The 18,933-nt window shown below is 41.4% G+C and overlaps 1 protein-coding gene across 8 annotated transcripts in view; it reads left to right on the forward strand.

Annotated features, from left to right (window-relative positions):
- The window catches only part of TRERF1 (transcriptional regulating factor 1), a 104,870-nt gene that overhangs the window by 25,808 nt on the left and 60,129 nt on the right, over positions 1–18,933 (forward strand). For 6 of the 8 annotated variants that reach the window (XM_072856835.1, XM_072856837.1, XM_072856841.1 and 3 more), the window contains one exon: positions 3,838–3,893. The gene's annotated coding sequence lies outside the window, so the exon portion shown is untranslated. Of the gene's footprint in view, positions 1–3,837; positions 3,894–11,688; positions 11,759–18,933 lie in introns of all 8 variants that reach the window. The other 2 variants (XM_072856838.1, XM_072856836.1) reach the window with 1 other exon arrangement.

Consider the following 18,933-nt stretch of genomic DNA (forward strand, 5'->3'; position numbering starts at 1 on the left):
TTCAATGTTGCCTATATAGCCAGGAAATCTGATGGGGAATATGGGGAAACAAATGTTGGTTTTTTTTTTTTTTTTTAAAAAAGTCTTTACTGGTGTGGAAGCTAAAGCTGATATTGTACATGCATGTACAATCATAGTAGTGGTTGATAACACTCAAATGCAGGATCAGGAGATTTGGTTTCACTTTGTGGCATTGGCAGGGACAGGAAAGGTCTTGCAAACACATGTTTCCGAATCACCCTGCTGCAAGGGGAGCTCTCAGCCGGCATTGCCCTTCGGTATCCATTTACCTTTCACAGGAGACAGGTACCGAGGTGGGTGCACACCATGAGGGTGTGATGTATCTTCTCGCATCTGCTTCCTTCTGTGTGAGCACCAGCCTCAGGCTGCCTGTGCAGAAACAGCAATGACCTCCTTGTCCCCAGTGTCTCCTGCTGCTACCAAATTAGAGGATGTCTCAATTAACAGCCACTCATTCTTTCTGCCCACCACTCCCCATCTTAATGGGGACCAGTTGATAGTTAGCATTTACTAATTTAGGACTGTGGAAGGTTTGTTCTCAATGAACTGCAATCAGTAGGTCTGGCTCCTCCTTCAATTAGTAGTCCCTGCTGGAAATAAGACAGCGGGCCTCTTCCCATCCTTTCCAGCACTAGCCACTGCCTAGCAGGATGTGACGAGCCAAGTGCCACTGTCATGGTGGCCTGGAGGTGATGGAGCCACTGGTGTGGATGGTGATTGCGAGAATCGCAGAATCTGGGAAGTCTTACAAGCGCAGAACTGACATCTTGCATGAGGCAGTGAAAGAGTACGAGTGCAGTATTGTTGGAAAGATATAGTGAGGATTTTACCCGGGGTAGCATGCGTATTGCTGACAGTGGCAGGGAATTTCTATGGACCTGCTTGTTGAACTTCTGGAAGGATGTTGCTAACAGGCATCAAGTGTGGCGAAGTCAATACAAAGAGGAACAAAACCTCCCATTCAGATAAAAGCAGGGGAAGGGAAACACTGCCACGTGTGCGACTGGTTCAGGCTAAACTGGTCTGTGCAGTAGTTTCTGCAGCTCTTCAGAAACATACTACGGGGTTGCACTTCCCAGCTCAGACAGGTCTACATTCACGTTCCAGTCAGGCTTAGGGAAAGCAGGAACAGCACCATCTGTGTCCCACTTCATTTGAAAAAGAAAATTTAAAAAAATCTCGAATGCCAGCCATCTGCTGATATCACATCCAAACTCTAGCCCCGCATCTGGGGGCAGAGGAGGGAGATGGTTTCTGCGGGGAGAGGCACCGTTCAGAGTGGAAGAGCTGCCTGCGCGCGGGGGTGCTGCTGGACCCTGAAACCACCAGAGGAGCATGTGCAGGATGGCGTGGCATCTCTGTCTGGCCACCTTCTGTAGTACCAAAGCGGTCCTGCTCAGAGTGAATCTGAGTCCCATCCTGCTGACCGAGTCCACAACGCTTGGTTTATGGATCGTTAAGACAAGATTAGTGTGTTTCTGTGAAGTGGATGCAGAGTGATGGGGTGGTTAGGAGCCGCTGTATTGATGACTGAGGCAAAAAGATAGTCATCACTTTTTCCTTGTAGCCTGGTCATTGGGTGTAATGTTTTGGAAACAGATTAGGTTGTGGTTTTCTACAAGTTGGCTATTAAAATAAGCCCGCTATCTTGATGGGAGCTAACATGAGTCCTCAGCCGGACACAGGAAATGAGCAGACTAGTTCTTCTTTAATTCTTTTTGTCCCAGACCCCCCCCAGCAGATGCCCAGTGAATTTTGATTTGCTTATGAAAGTGCTTTTTCTGAAGTCAGTGTCATTTTCCTATGTTGTATTTTTCTCCTCTTCTCTGTTATAGAAGTTGCTGCTTCTGTCCTCATAGCTCTGTGTGAATGTGAACACAAGTAAGGCAGTAGAGAGTTAAAAAAAAAAATCCATTAATTAAAATATTTACATTGGAAGCTGCAAAACATTTACTCTTTGAGTAAAACAAACTTCCCCATTGTTCTTGTATGATTGCTGCAGTTTCTCTGAAAATAGCCAGGAAGAGGTTGTGCTCTGAGGAATTTTACTGGGTTGGCAGGGGAGTAGGAGGGTAGGGATACTCAAGCAGGGTCTTGGTCAGTGGCTCTCTTTCGTTCAAATCTTTCTGTGACATGGACAAAAGATCTCTTCTTCATAGAAAAAACAAAAAGAATCCAAAAAAACCCCATAGTGGTGGAAGTATGTCGTCATATTATTCTGGTAATGCCAAAAAATAAATGATCATCAGTAGAAGATGAGAAAATGGTGTTCACTGGATGAAAGGTTTATTTTTAGCACTTAAAGTGTACACTACTGTACACTTGAAGAAAGGGGAAAAAGAGAAGCATCCCAGAGCTGGCAGTTTGGACCCTGGCTCCCAGGCAACCCTCCTGGCTGGGGACCCAAGTGCCACTGTCCCTGTTTTGCTGGCAGGGAAATGGCAGCGCAGCGTGGTGAAGGATGTCACCTTTCTGTGGCGCTGAGCACCTGTGGTTCCCGCTGGGGTCTGTTGGCATCGTGGCTGCTCGGTGTCCGAGGAAAACAAAGCAACGGTGCAAATTGGGGACGTCAGACCACTAAAACGCAATGTTTTCTTTGCATCTAGTTTTGTACTTTAGGCACTGGGATACTCTTAGTAGCATCACTACAGGAAAAGTAAGCAAACGTGAAAACTATTTGCTTCAAATCCTTCCATTCCTGCCATATCTCCCCCCAGGTAACTGGATTGAAAAATTAAAAACAAACAAATGAACAACCCTTAATAGTATTCTAATATATACAGTGTGCCATTTCACTCTTACATATTTCTGGCCTTTTCCAGCCTGGCACTGGACTAACAGGCTTCTAGGGCTTGTGGGCAGGATGCGGAAAAGGCTAAAAGGGTGTGTGGAGGGGTTGGTTTGTTTAGTTTTTTAGATCCTTGATTCACATTTCTCACTCTAGGCAGACTCTTATACTTTTCAAAGTTGCCAGATGGGAGGTCTCTCTTCTGCCCTAGTGACTCATGGACTGGCTGGATTGCAGGTCATGTCTCCTTTTCTTGATAGTGCCACGGAAAAGTGTTTGTTCAAGCCCGAGTCTATCGTGACTGTAAACTTTATTGACAATTCCAAGGTTGCAGTTTTGTTGGTTAGGTGCGCGGTACTCTTTCCTCTGATCCCAGGTATGCCAGACTGCGTCATGTTTACCTATATTATAAAAACATCTTTGTTGCATTGAAAGGTTGGTTTGTAAAGGTGTTAAGAACTTAAATGTGCTTGTTCAGGGTAGGCGTCACTTAAACTTGTGCATGAGAGCTTTGTTCCCTCAGTTTCTTGCATGCTTTACTGTATTTAAGAAAGGCTGCATACTGACAGTTTCTTGGCCTGGAGATAAAAGGTGCTGCATACCCAGGTTTGATACACTGATGGAAAATTGTCTGCACGATGTATAACACCACTGTGATTATTTCTAGCCATTACCACTGGTCTCATTTTACAACCATTCACATTATGTAATTTGATGCTCATTTAATTTAATGAGAGGATGCTGCAGACTTATTTATGACTCGACAGGGCACCCTGTACACCTTGGCCACCTCTGTTATCCTTGCCGAAGGAGGAAGAGCATGTTTCTTACAGAACATGTTACAACATCTTTAATACCTTTATATCCAGGTTTCCCAGATTGCTGCAGACAGGAGGGTGACTTGCCTGGGGTGTAGATTATACTGGAATGGCAGCAGAAGTTTAACTTTTTTTTTTTCCTTGAACTGCTTATTAGCCTTTTGTTGTAAGGTTATCAGGGGTATTAATGGACTTTTCCTTTTGTTACAGATGGAATTTTATGACTTGCTGGATTCTGAATAGGACGAGGAGATGTGTCTGATAAGGTAAGAGAGGGTAAGATAAACATGTTCCTACACAAAACACTCTCACTGGTTTCTTGTTCAGGTTGAAGACAACTGTTTCTTTCCCTGACAGAACGCTGCAAATAATTAGAGATATTTATTTTTAAGTTACATCTGCCTCTGACCCTCCGAGCAGAGACCATCTCTGTTCTGTACAGCTTCTGTCCCAGTCCTTTCTCCTGGTGAACTGGTGTACAAAGTCCAGAAGACAAACATATGCATTTCCAGGCATGGGGGTTAGAAAGATAGGTCATACTTACCCTACTATTTTAGAGCTTTTTATAAAGTAACAAGTGAGGTGGTAGAGTTTTTTGTTCATTTTCAAGATATTGCCTCCTGCCCCTGACATTTGAAAGGTAAAAAGATCTTTGAGCTGTTTTAACTTCTATGCTTTAAAACTTGTTTTTCCTGTTGCACCATTTTTGGATTTGGACTGTTTTTATGAGGACAGAGTGTATATGAGTAGAAAACCTCTAGGTTTGAGTTTAAAATGAGTATTTGCTGTCACTAATGTGCTGAAGGAAGCCATAGGTTTGCTGATTTTTTTTTTAAATTATATTTTTTTAAATAGCAGCATTTTTAAAAGGTAGTGTTTAGATACTTTTTATTTCAGTTTCTGGTTCAGAGGCTTCCACTTGCAGAGGGGAGTAGATGTCTAAAACTCTTAGGTGTTGGGATAACCATACTCAAACAACAAACATCGAAACACAGTAGTAGTATTACACAGGGTTTGTCACTGCCTTTCAACTTATGATCCACCTTGTCACTATCCAGCTCTATCACTTATGTGTTTCATTTTGTCTCCTTTGTCTTCCTGAGCTCTGCCATTTACAGGCCTCAAAAATCTCTATTGTTCTTTTTGGCTCTTGGTTGGAAAATGTAGTGGAAACAGCTAAATGCATGATGTCATTGTATGACGGACCAGGACTAAATGACTTTTTCCTTGGATTCAGAGATTTAGGTCTTGTAGACACTCTTGGTTTTTGGGTGTTGGTTTTTTTTTTTCATTTAAGTTTTGTTTGCTAAGTAGAGTTACCTTTTGGAGGGTGGCTGCCCAAGCAAGAACTGAAAACTTTGAATGGCTTTTGGCACTGTGTGGAGTATGCAAGAATTGGACTTTTTTGTTGCTTACATTTTTTTTGCAAGTGTTAGGCATTTTGTGCATTCAAACTACCCTCTTTCATGCCACCATTGAATCATGTTATGAATATTTTTATTTAATGACTTACTCTCTACCCAAAGGTGGTCTTGTATGTGTATAGTTGGTAAAATATAGCAGGTGAGAGGTCTTGCAGTCTGCAGTGCTATTACACAAAGTACCTCGCATGCATACCTCGCTTGTTATGTAAACGAGCTTCTTCACTTGCACGTGTTTGAACCAGTCTACCTATGCTCCAAGAATGGGTAATTAAAATTGCTTTCAGGACTTCTTAGAGCGTGTTCAGCCTGACCTGTGCCAGTGCCCCTCCATGCGCAGGCGGTTCAGCTGCTGTCCCATCATGTGCCCGCCACCGGCATTGCTGTGGCTGGAGGCTGTGTGGTGCCCACCATGGCATCACCGCTGACATGCATGTACTCTTATAGAAAAGCAGCATGGCCAAGATGGGATAGGTAGAAATGCTGGTGTTCAGGCTGGTTTGGTCTAGCAGATTCAGTTGACTGAGAAGAAGTTTATTTGTTTGGTGTCAGTGCAATGCTGGAGACTTCTTTGGCGTGCACATGCAACAGCACCTTAGTCGTACTCACTCAGCTGCTAGTGTTTTCCTAAGATGTTACTCCTCATGTATTATATGAGTAATATATAGTATATGTATTATATAGTTACACTTTAAGTACTGCTCTTTTCTGCAAAGTGGATATTGATAAACCTGTGTGCTGTAACATGGGCAGTTCTTGCGGCACAGCAGCTGGCTGCTGTCGTACCGTCTCTCCCGGGGTGAGCGAGCTCTCTCCTTTCCTCATAAAACAACCGCCAAGGAGGCTCTGTCTCTAGGAAGTTCTGCAGCTTGAGGCCATGACACCTTCTCTCGCCACAGCTTTATTGCCAGCCCCAGGCACGTACAAATCGTGACCCAGATCCCTAGCAATCGCAGGACTGGCTTTAAAATGAGATTCCGGGAGGAAGAAGTAGCACTTTGCACTGTCTCTTGTCTTTCACCTTTAGAAGAAAATATTCTGCCCTCATTTTGTGTGATGCCTTCTCAGGGTTGAAATTAATCCTGAACTTTGAATGTGTGTATCTTGTTCTCCTTTCTCTGAGAGGGCTTTGTTTATCCCTTCCCCAGCAGCCTGGGATGGAGAAGTGCCACTGTCCCACTCCCTGTCCTGCCTTGCAAGAAGCAGCTGTCCTGGTCATGCTCCTTCTCAAGGCCACGGTTGTTAGGTGTCCCTTGTTCTTACAACTGTCCCTTACTACCTTGGCATCAGTATTATTTTATTTATTTATTTTTAACCTTCTACTCTGTTTCTGCGTTCCCTCTCCCCATTTACACCTGGGTTTCCATCCTTCCAGACAGGCATCTGGATCCTGCCCCAAGTATGCCCTCAGGTCCTGTCTGTGCCTCCTGTCCATGTTTTTCCTTTGGTTGCTTAGAGTTTTCATGGATATTTCCTGGCCTGTTCCCTGCTGTTTCTTCTTGTGGGGAAGTACTTCTGAAGCGCTCCCTTGTTTCTTGCTGCTGTTGCAATTAGAGGGGTTGCTATCTTTTAGTCTCATTTAAAGCAATGAGGGATGGTCCAGTCTGTGCAGGGAGTAATCTTGTTTTAATCCTAGCCATGGTGACTTCCATGTAATGTCTGGCTTTTGGCATCCATCCTATTGATTACATGATGGGGTCAAATAAAAAAAAAAAAGAATAACAACTCTTTTAATATGCCTGAAGCCTAATGATGAAATTATGAGACTTGGTGAGTTTGCAGTGATGTTCATAGGTGCCAGACCTCTCGCCCAATACTTTCTTTTCCTTCCCCCATATTTCCCTGTGCCTTTCTCTTACTTCCTTCCAAGGAACCCGGGGCACTTATGAACTGTAAGTCAAGTTCCACATGAAGTCTGCCCAATAGCTTGGATCATAAATATAAAATCGTTCTATGAGGCCTAATCTATTTTCAGAGGTACGTTTATGAGATAAAAATTACTTTGATCGCTGAAACGGCATTGTGTCATTTTTGGAAGGAAATGACAAGGAAGTAACTGTTATCAGGCCTATTTTCACCCGCCGTTAGCTTAGACCTGATGAATTGCAGCTCCAAGGTCACTTGCCTTAACAGTTCCAAATTAGGTTGCCGATTAATATTGATTATCTGAAAAGCAGTAGGTTGATGTATATTCTATTATTAATAGCTGTTAATGCACTTTATAACAGCAATCTGTTTTGCAAACACTTTCTGGTTGTTCTTTTTTAATGAGTTTTGGCAGTGAAAACCCTGGGTTAACACATGCAGAACTATGGTAACTGGTTGAAGTATTTGTGGTTTTTTGCATTTTGGATGTGTTTTCATTGATTTTTACTGGGAGTAACACTTGATTTTGAGACCAAATTGAGACAAAGTTGGAGAATTATTTCTGTCTGAACTGGTGCATTGTGGTTCCTTCTTGTATTAGTGCCCGTCAGTGCAAAACTCTTGCATCACTGCTAGATGTGCTTTAATAAATTCCTTTGACATTGCCTATGAATATTTTTGTCTCCACAGAAGCCATCTTAGAAAATCTTTCAAAATAAGAAAGCTAATTTGAATAAAACAGTAATAGGTAATTTGAGTTCCTTTTCTTGTGTTGTTTAGCTGCTTTGTCACAATACGTGGAAAGTACCTGGAAAGCACAGGGAGAAAAGTGGGAAATCTCTCATGCATAAGGAAAAGCCTCTAGATAACAAAGTTGGGGGGGGGGGTTAATATCTACGTAAATGTAGACATCAAGGTAAATACTTTTTCCTTTTCTTTTTCTTCCAGAAAATTTGAATATTTGCACAATCTGATGTTGCAAGTTGTAAATGCTTAACACTTCTAAAAGAATAAATTACTTCAGTACCTGAACGTGTAGATAAATGTCAGCTTCAAAGGATCAAGTGTGTTGGAAGGAATGTCTGGAGAACTTGGTATAGGCAGATACCAGGTGGAATATAGAAGGCAGGGGAATACATTCAACTAGTATAACAGAGGCCTTAGATGTAAGTTTATATATAAATTAAGACTAATCATGTTACAAAAAGCAAATTTCTGTGGTTCTGCTTTTAATGTAAAAGTGGAATACTCACTTCCCCCTCCCCATCTCTGTCACCCTGGGTTTCCCAAGCTGCTTGTTATAAGAATTGTGCTGCTTCTATAAAAACTGACATGGGACATTAACCTATTTAATACTTTTCAAACTACCCTAACAAAAAAGACCACCTTTCACCTTAGAATATCCTCGTTGTGAGCTGGCTGGTTCTGTAAGATGTAAGTAACTTTGCACTCTTGACTAAGCAATTAAGAGAAACTGAAATTAGTATTGTAAAATGCACATTAAAGCTATAGGGCTAAGATGGAAAGAGCCATTTCAGCTTTTGTTTGAGAAGTGAGTTGATCTGAAGTTCCCCTTGGAGTACGTAAAGCACAAACAAGATGGGGTGTAGCTTAGCGTTGCAGTCTCTGGGGTCCATGTTGCCCATCTTTCAGCCCACCCCACTCAGTGAGCCAATGCAGGGTACTAAACCTGGCAAAACTACTAGGTCTGGCTTTGCCTTAGGGTTATTTTTCTGACCCAAGTTCTCTGGGCTCTGACAGGCACACAGGGACAAGGGGAGTGTTAGGGCAGATCCCCGGGGGTTGCAGCTGCCCCTTCAGCAGGGTGACGTGGGCGTCACTGCTGCTGCTTGTCGCTGAGCTCACCACCCTGGCTGGACGCACCCTTCTTTCTTCCTTCTCTGACGTTGGTGGTGTGACTGGAGCTCGGAGGCATGGTGTGGGGAGCAGGTGACCCCCTACCTGGTGAGCGCGCAGGGTACCATCTCTGCGGCTGCAGGGCGGCCGCCAATTTCAGTGCTTGAAAATAGTGCTGGTAGCCAGGAACTTCTAACTGCAGCTCTGCTAATGACTAGTGTTGTGGTTTTGGGCAACTCCCTTGGTCGTCTTTGAGTCAGCTCCCCTGTCAGTAAAAAGGGGATGATACTCCTTTCTAACTTACTGCTGAAATGATTAATTATAGTGCTTTACATGGCAGGACCTTGACATCTGTTGTTACCATTGGGATGGAGAGGTCTCTTGGCTTTTGTTAAGAAACCCTGGCTCCAAGAACACAACAGGTTGTGAGGACTGTTTTGGTTTTTTTTTTTCCTGTTAACTTATGAAACAGATCAGATTGACTCTCGGTACCAAAGTGCTAACCACCATTATCGACCATTTGAATCTTGGCCCCCTCTCCTCCCCTTTTCCTTCTTCTCCACAACTCCCTTCTTGACTGTCCACTCTTCATATCAAACCTCTCCTAAATTAATTAAAGACAGGGTGCCAGATAGAGTTAAAAGGGAAATTTTAGTTGAGGCTGAGGGTGAAATCCTACCAGTGAGGCTATGGGTTTGCTGCTGGTGTAGTGAGATAGAGAAATGTTCAGCTTTTTTCTCTGAAACCCATTCCGCATGGAGGCTGTGCGGTTTCCAGGCTCTGGCTTGGTTGCCAACCTGAGATGTGCCAGTAACTTGCTGTTTTTTTTTTTTTTTTTTAAAAAAAAGTCTAAAAATAATGTTGGGGGGAGCCCAGTGAGTGAAAAGTTGCAAAGCTCACATATGAGATTAAACTCAACTTAAAAACCCCTAGATATTTAAATTAAAGGAAAATATTAGTTAAGGTACCCAGACAGAACTCTGAGAACAGCAGAAGCTTGTTTGCTGTTAATCTCCCACAAAAAATGTGCTCTTTGGCTTCATGGTTGACCCCCAGCTGCAGGTGGTAACTTCCTGCTCCTGTTGAAAGAGCTGATGTGTTAAGGAGCTGAGGGCTCTCCCTGGTCCACCCATTTGGGTGGTGGGGTTGCATGGGGCAGACACCTGTCGGAGTTCCTGCCTGGTGGGTACCTGTCTGCAGCCCAAGAAGCAAAGCCAACTGTGACTCTTGTTTACTCTCTGGTTGCCCTCTTGATGCTCAGCCAGTGTGCCCTGAAATTACAGGGGCTACTCATGACTTGTGGACTTCATAAATGCCAAGGAATGGGCTTTAGTTTTAGAAAACATATTCTGTGAAATACATTCGTAGACTTTGGCCCCCAGAATGAGCCTCCAGTATCTGTTCATCCTGTCTTATTAGCGCAGATCGTGAACTCTCACTTGGTAATTTCTACAGTGAGTCCACAACTCACTGTTACTGTTGTTACTTAACAGACGCCCACTCCTGACTATAAATGATAGAGGAGACATGTCCCAGTTGTAAATTAAACTAATTTCCCTCTGGAAGAATTTTAGGCAATTCTAGTTTGTGCTCTAGAAATTCTTACGTGTTTTGTTCATGATTGTAGCACTAGTATGGCAAACTTTTTTGTTTCTCTTTATCCATGGAGGGATGTAATATAGTGCGTTGTCCAGGTGTTTTTGTTTAATACAAGTTGCTATGAGTTAAAAAGTGGAGAGAGGAAGATCTGGGTATCATAAGCTTTGGTGCTCAGATCTGCCGTGAGTGATTCTACCTGGAAATCACTTTATGTTCCTTGTTTAGCCGCACAAAAATGTGAGTCTCCAGCACCAATTAACATTAGCTAGAGCAGCAGAACGCAGTCTATCCTGGAGCTCTGGGGAAAGCCTTGAATACCCTGAACTAAGGCTGTGGAGCACTTTGAAGACAAATGAACTTTGATTTTAATATTCCGATGGTGTCTAGGCAGCAGGCGGTGCTTCTGAAGAGATGTGCTCCAAGAACCATACTGGTTGGAGTTACCTAAATGCAGAGATCTGTATTTCTGAATGGATATCATTGCTTCCAAGTGGGGAAGATGTAAAAGCCAGAGGAATTGTACAGGGTTTTAGTCAGCTGGATAAGACAGAAAGTGGTTCTTGTGGATACTGCATTTTGCAAGCTTGCTGTTGATGAGTTTTTGAGCATACTACACGTCATATCAATCAACTGTAATTATGTACAGTCAGGCAGAGCAGATTAATTCTGAACTCCTCAAAACTTTTTCCTCTGCCCAGCAGCATCTTTTTGGGGCCTGGTTTTGGCTAATGTATTCTTTATCTTCTGAGTAAATTTTGGTAGAGACATTTAGCCATTTTGTCAGTAAGTTGCTGATAACCATTATCCTCTGTGATAAGCCAAATATGCAGACTTTTTAAACTCTCGATAGAAGACGTATTTTCTGAATCTTTAGCTGTTCTTGTGGTATTTTCTTTTCTGAAGTGAATAAACCAGAAATGCATGTTGCCCTTGCTGTTATTGTTCTTTAGATAATACTCTCCCTCCCTGCCTTGCCTTATACAAAATAATGTTCTTATCTGTCCAGAGGCTACATTTCCTTGCTTAGCTGCAGATTTGTGCAGGAAGTTTAGCATCTAGATTGTGTCTGCTGTGACCCCCAGTCTTTTTTACAGGATCATTGCCTTCTCAAATGCAATTCCCTCTCACGGTTCTTTTTTTATTCCTAGGAGTTTGTTACTTTGTTATTGCTGTATTAAAACCAGCTGTTGTTAGGATAAACTTGCCTAGCAAAAAATACACTTTACCAGAAAGTAACCTGATTTGGTTTTTGCTTACCGTTGCTCCAGATTTCATGTTCTGTGCAGATGACAAGAAGTGATTTCATATTTTCTTTCAGATCCCTGGTAATGGCAATGGACAGCATCCCATCAGGCCCCCAAAATACCGAAGAAAAAATATGAGAGGAGGTGGGGTACATGGTGTCGTTAGAGATAACATGGGATTTTGAATCCCTAAATTGAACTTCTTGTAGTTTGCAGTTTGGGTTTGTGTGAACATAATTACAACTTTGAATTCTTTCTTTTAAATATTGCATGTATGTGGGGGAGTAGTTGTTTTGGTTTTGCTAAGTAGCGTTTTTCTAGAGAATTGTATTCGTACCACTTGTGTTCTTTTTTGAAGGTAAAATTTTATGTTGATACTTTCTTTTGGTCTAGTCCTTATATGAGATAAAGTACCAGACAGTTGCACGTTTACCATCAACTAATAGTCAAAAGGTACAGTCTTGCAAAGACTTGGCTAAAACTAAATGAATAGCTCTCAATTTCCTGTGGGTGTTTTTTTGTGTGTGTGTGTGCACTGCTTACCAATAAGGAATAGAGCAACTTTCCTCTTCTGAGATAGCTATGTTGCCAACTTTTATACTGTTGAAGTAATTTTGTTAAACAAGAGAAAGAAAAAAGTTCATAAATTGTCAAAAGGAATTTGTCTACAAAGTGTGCCAACAGGGTTGGGTCTGGTTTTCCTCCATTTTATCTGGAGGAAAAAAAGCTTGTTGCTTTAGTACTTCATTAGCCTTTTGCTTTTAAATGCTGAGCCTTAACAGTATAGTGCTTTCATTATTTATTATAACAGTTGTTTGTGAGTATAGTATTTGAACACACCTCTTGGAGATTATAAAGGTCAAGACCTTTACTTCCGTGGGGATGTTGTACACAGCCTCATTTTATGCATCTTACTCTGCCCATTTCTGAAGTGACTCGAGTAATCTGCTTAGGGCAGCGTGGGAAGCCTGTCGGAACTGAAGTAATGGTAACCTCCCACCAAAGCAATCTTCTGATGGTCAGGGAATACTCTACGTTTGGTCTGTCTGTCATAAGCTCAGGTGAATTTTACCTCTAGTAAGTGCTAGTGGTGTCACTTTGATCCTGTCCATTGCTGGTTGGAAAACTTGAGTGTTATTCGAACCATGGCATGCTTTTTTTAATACAAAGTAAGCGTACACTCTCTGGCCCTTATCCTAGTCTGTGTATTAAAAACAGACAGGCAAACGAGTAGACTTGACTGTGTCACACTTAAACTTCCTCTGGATTTCTTGAATAGACAACTTGTAAGAACAAATAATCTCCTGTCCTTTTCCTCTCTGCTTTCTTCTGCTGGCTTGCAGCTTAAAATATCACCCCCTTTTGTAGCCTTAAGAGGGAATGATGATGAATCTTTGCTAGAAGTGTTCTCTGAAGTTGAACTAGTTACACCATCAATCCCACTAACGAAACTCAATTGAAGTAGAGCTTTTTGACACAATGCTAGGAGGATATCCAACAAGCTTTTACTGATAGAAAAACATGAAAAATGTGCTTGGCATGTACCTGTGCAGCTTGCTGTGTAACTTTTTCCTTTGATCTTTTGGATGGACTATGCTGCCTAGAAAACTTCCCATTTCTACCAAGAGAGGCTGTTGGAGAGGCATTGAGGGGTGTCTGCATTATCTCTCTTTGATAAATTGATAAATGCGTGCTCCATGTGTCACTTACTCTGAGAGACCAGCTGTTGTTCCTCAGTTCTGGTTTGAGGGTTGGAGCTAGATGAGGCTGTGTTCTTGTTTCTCCAATTTCCAGACATGGTGTGAGGGAACGAAAGGGATGAGATAGCATGCTCTGAATACCCTCGTGAAGAGTGGAGACTTGAGATGCTTTGTGGCTCTGACTACTTGAGACACAAAAGGTGGTGAAAACTACTCTTCAATTTAGATTTCAACAGGTACTTAAGGGTCATCTGTAGGATAATCTGAAGTTCTGTGATTGGTTTCTGGTGAGATCTGTTATTGCATGAAGTTTGAGTAAAAGTAGCTATGGCCACTGTTCAGGAAGACCATAGCTGGCAGTAGTTAATGACAAGGTATTCTCTTGCATTATTAAAGTACTTTTATTAAAACAAGAAAGAGGGCTGTGTGTCCAGATGTCATGTTGATGGATCCTGGTGCAAGAATCAAAACAAATAATGCTCTTTAAGCACTAGTGAGTCATGTACCGTTAGGAGCTCCCGTGCTGTCTGTCATGCAAGACAAGTTCACATTTGCTTAGCCTGCCTTCTTTTCATATGTGATTTTGGTTTTCACTACTGATTAAATTTGAAATTATTTCCTTATGTTTTCAGATGTTGCCATAATATTAAAGTGTTAATCCTTTTCTGGTTGCTTGTCCTCTTTCGTACATGTTTACATTTACTTCTTATTAAAGAAATACTATTATACAATTACATAAAATACTATTATACCATTACATAAGAGTGTATCTGAAGAATAGTTGAAGGAGAGTGAGACTGACCTATGTTCTTTCTCCCATTTAAAACAAATTGAGACAAATGTGATATTTGTCTCAAATATCATAATTAATAAATGTCTCAAATATCACATAAATTAAAACAAATGTGATATTTTTACTAGCAGTCTCTCACTTATCCAGGTAAATTATTTTTAAAGACCAGACCCTGACAGTATTCTTTTCATTTGGAAGGGGTTAACATCAGATTTTCACATTCAGCTACTGTGGCTGGTATCTGGGATGTAGAAACACAGCCATAGAGGTTGCTTGTATAAAAAGTTGTTTGTATAAGTAGTTTCCTTAGCAGGTGATGAACTTCTTCCTTAATGATTTAATTACTTAATCTCAGGAAATCCTTGGGGAAAAAAGATGTCTGGGAAGTTCTGCCAGAGACTTATATAGGTGTGGTAATAGAGGAGGCAAAGGCTGACTTCTTCTGAAGTTAGATGTGGGGTAGGAAGCGCTGGAGCAAAGCGTTGGCCAGAAATGCTGAAATACAGAATGAATTTGGGGAGGCGGGACACGAGTTCTTCTGGTGGTTAGCCCAACAGCAAGTCACTTAAGCCTAAGTGTGCCTCTGAGTTTCCACCTGTGTGAGATGAATTATAATATGTGCCTCAGAAGTACTGTGAAGGTGCTAAATTAATGCTTTCAGTGGAAGATCACAGGATGCTTTGAATAAAGCTTTACAAAGTGCACAGTGTTCTTACACACAAACTATTTGGTATTAATAGTATCTCTTAAATGACAAGGAAAATGAAATGTGCCAGATCTGTGAAGCTGGAGAAATGTTTGCTCATTATTTGGAAAGAGCTGGGAAGTGCAGATGGAGAAGGGAGGATTGAAATTTGGGTATGGAGGAAAAAATCCCATGGACTGTCGTCACGGATGGGGTTTTGAAATCCTTCATCTTGTTGCCTCATGTCTGTAAATCACCTTTGTAGGTGGTTGGGCATTTCTGAGCAGGGTGAGAGGGAAGAGAGTGTTCACCAATGTAGAGTAATGCACAGCAGAGGAAGCTGCTGCTCAAACTCTGTAGTTAAAGAAAATGTGACAAACCAGGAACTGCTATAGTCCTTTTCTTAAATAGGAAATACATGCAACCACAAAAGACAAGTGCAGAGCTAAGTGACTGGCTGGAACCTATATTAGAAATCTGAAGTTACAAGAAACGGTCTCTCGGCCTACTTTGCTGTTTGGATCATACTTCAAAAGCTGAAAAAAAAGGCCAATACGCAACCTGCCAGCAGAATAACAATTAGCGGCATTTTAAGCTGCATGTCCACAGTAGGGTTGTCCTTTCAAGTGATGCCTCTCTGTTCTGCTTGGTGTCACTGAGCTGCAGGCACTCTTCATAGTTTGGGGGGATCTTTGCTGTCCTGTCTGAGCTGTCCCCAGCTTCGGAGTGTCTGTCTGCTTTGCCTAGGCTCCGCTTCTCCTCTGCCACAGGCTTGATGTGGGCTTACAAAAATCGCTTAGTTCGCTTGAAGCCAGCTCGGAGAATGGGAAGGATTCACGTCGTCTCGGATGGCTGGAGCTTGCTGTATTTCAGTTATTTTAGTTGGTGACAGTGAGGTGTGAACTTCCTGTGAGCAGGTGAGAAGTGAAAGCCCTGCCTCTCCCTTGCTTGGGATACTAGCATGCTCAGAAATGAGGAAACTGCTACCCTTTAACTTTGTGATGGAGGTCAAAACACAAAAACAACTCCAAACCCCTCTTATTCAGAGAAATGAGTCCTCAGCTTGGCTATTTAGGAACAGCTATGTGATGATTGGGGCATTCTTCTGATGGGCAAGTTGGCTGTCCTTTGTTAGTTCTGACCAATGAAACATTTTATTTTTAAATGAGCTCTGGTAGATCTGTTCTTAGCTAATCACTTAAATATCCTAGGGAAGGCTTTGTGGCTAGTAATTAATTCTGGTAATTAATTCTGCGGTTGAACTAGGGTTCAGCAAATGGCTGCACTGGTTTTACTTAAGCAATGTTAACCTGAGGAGATGTGTTGAAACTTCTTTGACCTTTGTTAAAAAGTTAAAGCTCTATTAAACTTTAGCCTAGGAAAAGAACACCTTTAGGTCTACATTATGGTGTTTTCGTCCCCTAAATAAATCCATGTGGGCAAAGCAGCACTGGGCACTTGGGTCTGGTGTCTAGACACCTGCTTTTCAAGCGAATCCTCTCATACAGGCTGTAACATCAACTGACATGCAGCTCCGTTGTGATGATGGGTTCAGACTCTTCTGCCCCTGCTCCTCTTTATGCATGCTACTTGTCCAGCACACCATTGCAATGCTGGTGCCATTTGTCTGAAAGATAAAGTTCTCTTACTCTAGAAAAGCAAAAGTAGTACAACTAAATTGGTACTTTTGTCTATAAATATTACTGCTATTTAACAATGATAGGAATTCTCCTTTTTGAGCTGAAAGCACAAGAAGCACTATGTTCTGACAAGTTGTTCTGACTCAACTTCAACCATAGTGGTTTTTTTTAATAATCATTAAATGCTTTACTGTATATAAAAAAACAAAACAATTTTTGTATTGGAAGAATGAGTATCTGATATGACAGCATAGAGCAAAAGTTTATTATGCATATACAGTTGAAATAAGTTAACTTGTTTAAACTGTATTGTAGACACAGTGCTCCTGCATTTGAAAAAGTTTCATGACTCCATATAACTATATCAACATGTTTCCATAGTTAATTTCCAGCCTACAATTGTATTATCTTTTGTCTAATGGAACATCATCATATTAAGTAAACTAATAACCATAATGTTAATGTTGCTGATGCTTTATTAGATACTACATTAGAAAAAACCCAAAACAACAAACCACAATCCTGCATTCACTTAACCAGGCTATGTTTTAACTCATGAAGCTTTTCTGTGAGGGGAAAATGAAGGTTGCATTTAAAATACTGTATCCAGTGCTCAAAATGGACCAGTATAAAACAGTACGCCATACTGTTGCTTGTGAGGACATCAAGTGCTCTTCAGGACTTTTCTACAAAGAGGAACACATTTTATACATAAATGTGACAGAAGGCCCGGTATGTCTATGTGTATGAAGCAAATAGAGAAATAATGGCAGTGAGTATAAATGTGTGATGAGGCAATGTGATTATTTGAAAAGGGAAGGGAGAAGTAACTACAACCCTTTAGTTGGTAGAACTGATATAATTTTATTTCAAGATCACTGATAATTATACTGAACAAAGTTATTTCTTCTTAAACTTAAAAATGCCACCAAAAATCAGGGGTATGGCAAATAATGACATGTCCTTTGTCACACAGGAGATTCATTTCCTTTTGGTATGGACTTATTTGAGTAGTATGAATGTTAGCACAGACCAGTCCTTCTCTGTACACTAGGCAGAGGGAAGGGCTTGCTACATTCTGGAGAGCAGTTTACATTGGAAGGGGGCTGGGGTGATGGTAAAAAGCTAACAAAATACAGAGTCCTTGTAGCGCTACTAAAAGAATGGATACAGTCTTTGGTTGCAAAAGCCAAACATGTCCTGTAGGAGTATATAGTGTTTTACTAGTGTATGATGGCACGAGATCATTACTGGAATACGGAGTCCAGTTCTTACATGCCTGCTGTAGAAAAAAAAATGCTTTAAAAAGAAGAAAAAGGCTTTAGAGAGCTGAGAGATCGATTACAGTTGGAAAACCTGTTTTACTGTTACTTTTTTTTTAAATAAAAAGCCTAGCATGCTTACTTTAAGTGAAGTGGCTGAGTTGTATTTTGCAAATATCTATAGAGGAAAGAAAGTACAAAGCTCTTCAGTTTAGTAGGAGGAGGTGGAATGAGATTGAATAGCTGAAAGTTGAAACCAGATGAATCTGGGCTACTTGTAACACAAATTATTAAATAGGATAAATTACTCACTGAAACAACTCCCTTTGGATGTGATGGATTCTTGATCACTTGCTTGTGAGTTAGAACTACATGTTTTTAGCAAGGGAGATGATTGCTGCTGCATTTATGTTCTGGACTTTAACAACAAGTACTATATCTGCATGTAGGTCTGTGGCACGCCTTGGGTGGAAGGTCAGACAGGTGATCGCAACGGTCTGTTCTGCTGCCGGGTCTGTGGGAGGTGGATAGAGACCACCTGATGCTGTGAAATGATGTACCAAGCCTGGTGTTTGTGCTCATATTTATTCCCAGTACTATCTCTAGTAGGCTGGTGAAGTTTTCTGTTCTGTTGTTTCTTTTCTCTCTTTGACAAATCTGCTGGGTTTTGATTCATGACTCAAAAGGGAGAAAACAGAATTAGAGTTCTGCCTACCCATCCATGTGGGGAGAGGCATCTGTGTTTAGAGCAGGGAGAGTTCTGAGGGGCTTTCGGTTTTTTCAGTAGTTGGGGGCTGGGGGTGTTTTTATTTGGTTTTTTGTTTGGTTTTTGAGGAAGATGAAAGGGGTCAGACAAATGAAGCTTTGCATCTGTGCAGGTATCCTGCTGGAGTGAAGAATGGTACAAGTAGAATAGAGAGGAAAATGAACTTATGATAAAGGGTTTTATGCAATTTTTTGCTTGATCTTTTGGGAGATAGGTGAATTTGCATGGGTCATGGAAAGTGAAAAGCTAATGTACTAGTGACCCTCCACTGTTAGGTGGGTTTTCCAGATTCATTCCATGTCAGTAGCAACTGGACTTTTTCTTTTTTCTGGTGACTGTTGTTTACCCATATAAAATAAAGTTTGTCCTAATCTAATTTCAAATAGAGGCATGTTTCCATTGCCGTGTCAAACTTCTGGCAAGCTTTTTGCAGTAAGTGTTTCCCTGTGTTTCCACACAGAGACAGAGGTCAC

The sequence above is a fragment of the Ciconia boyciana genome, chromosome 3 (assembly GCF_034638445.1).
Source record: "Ciconia boyciana chromosome 3, ASM3463844v1, whole genome shotgun sequence".
NCBI lineage: Eukaryota > Metazoa > Chordata > Aves > Ciconiiformes > Ciconiidae > Ciconia > Ciconia boyciana.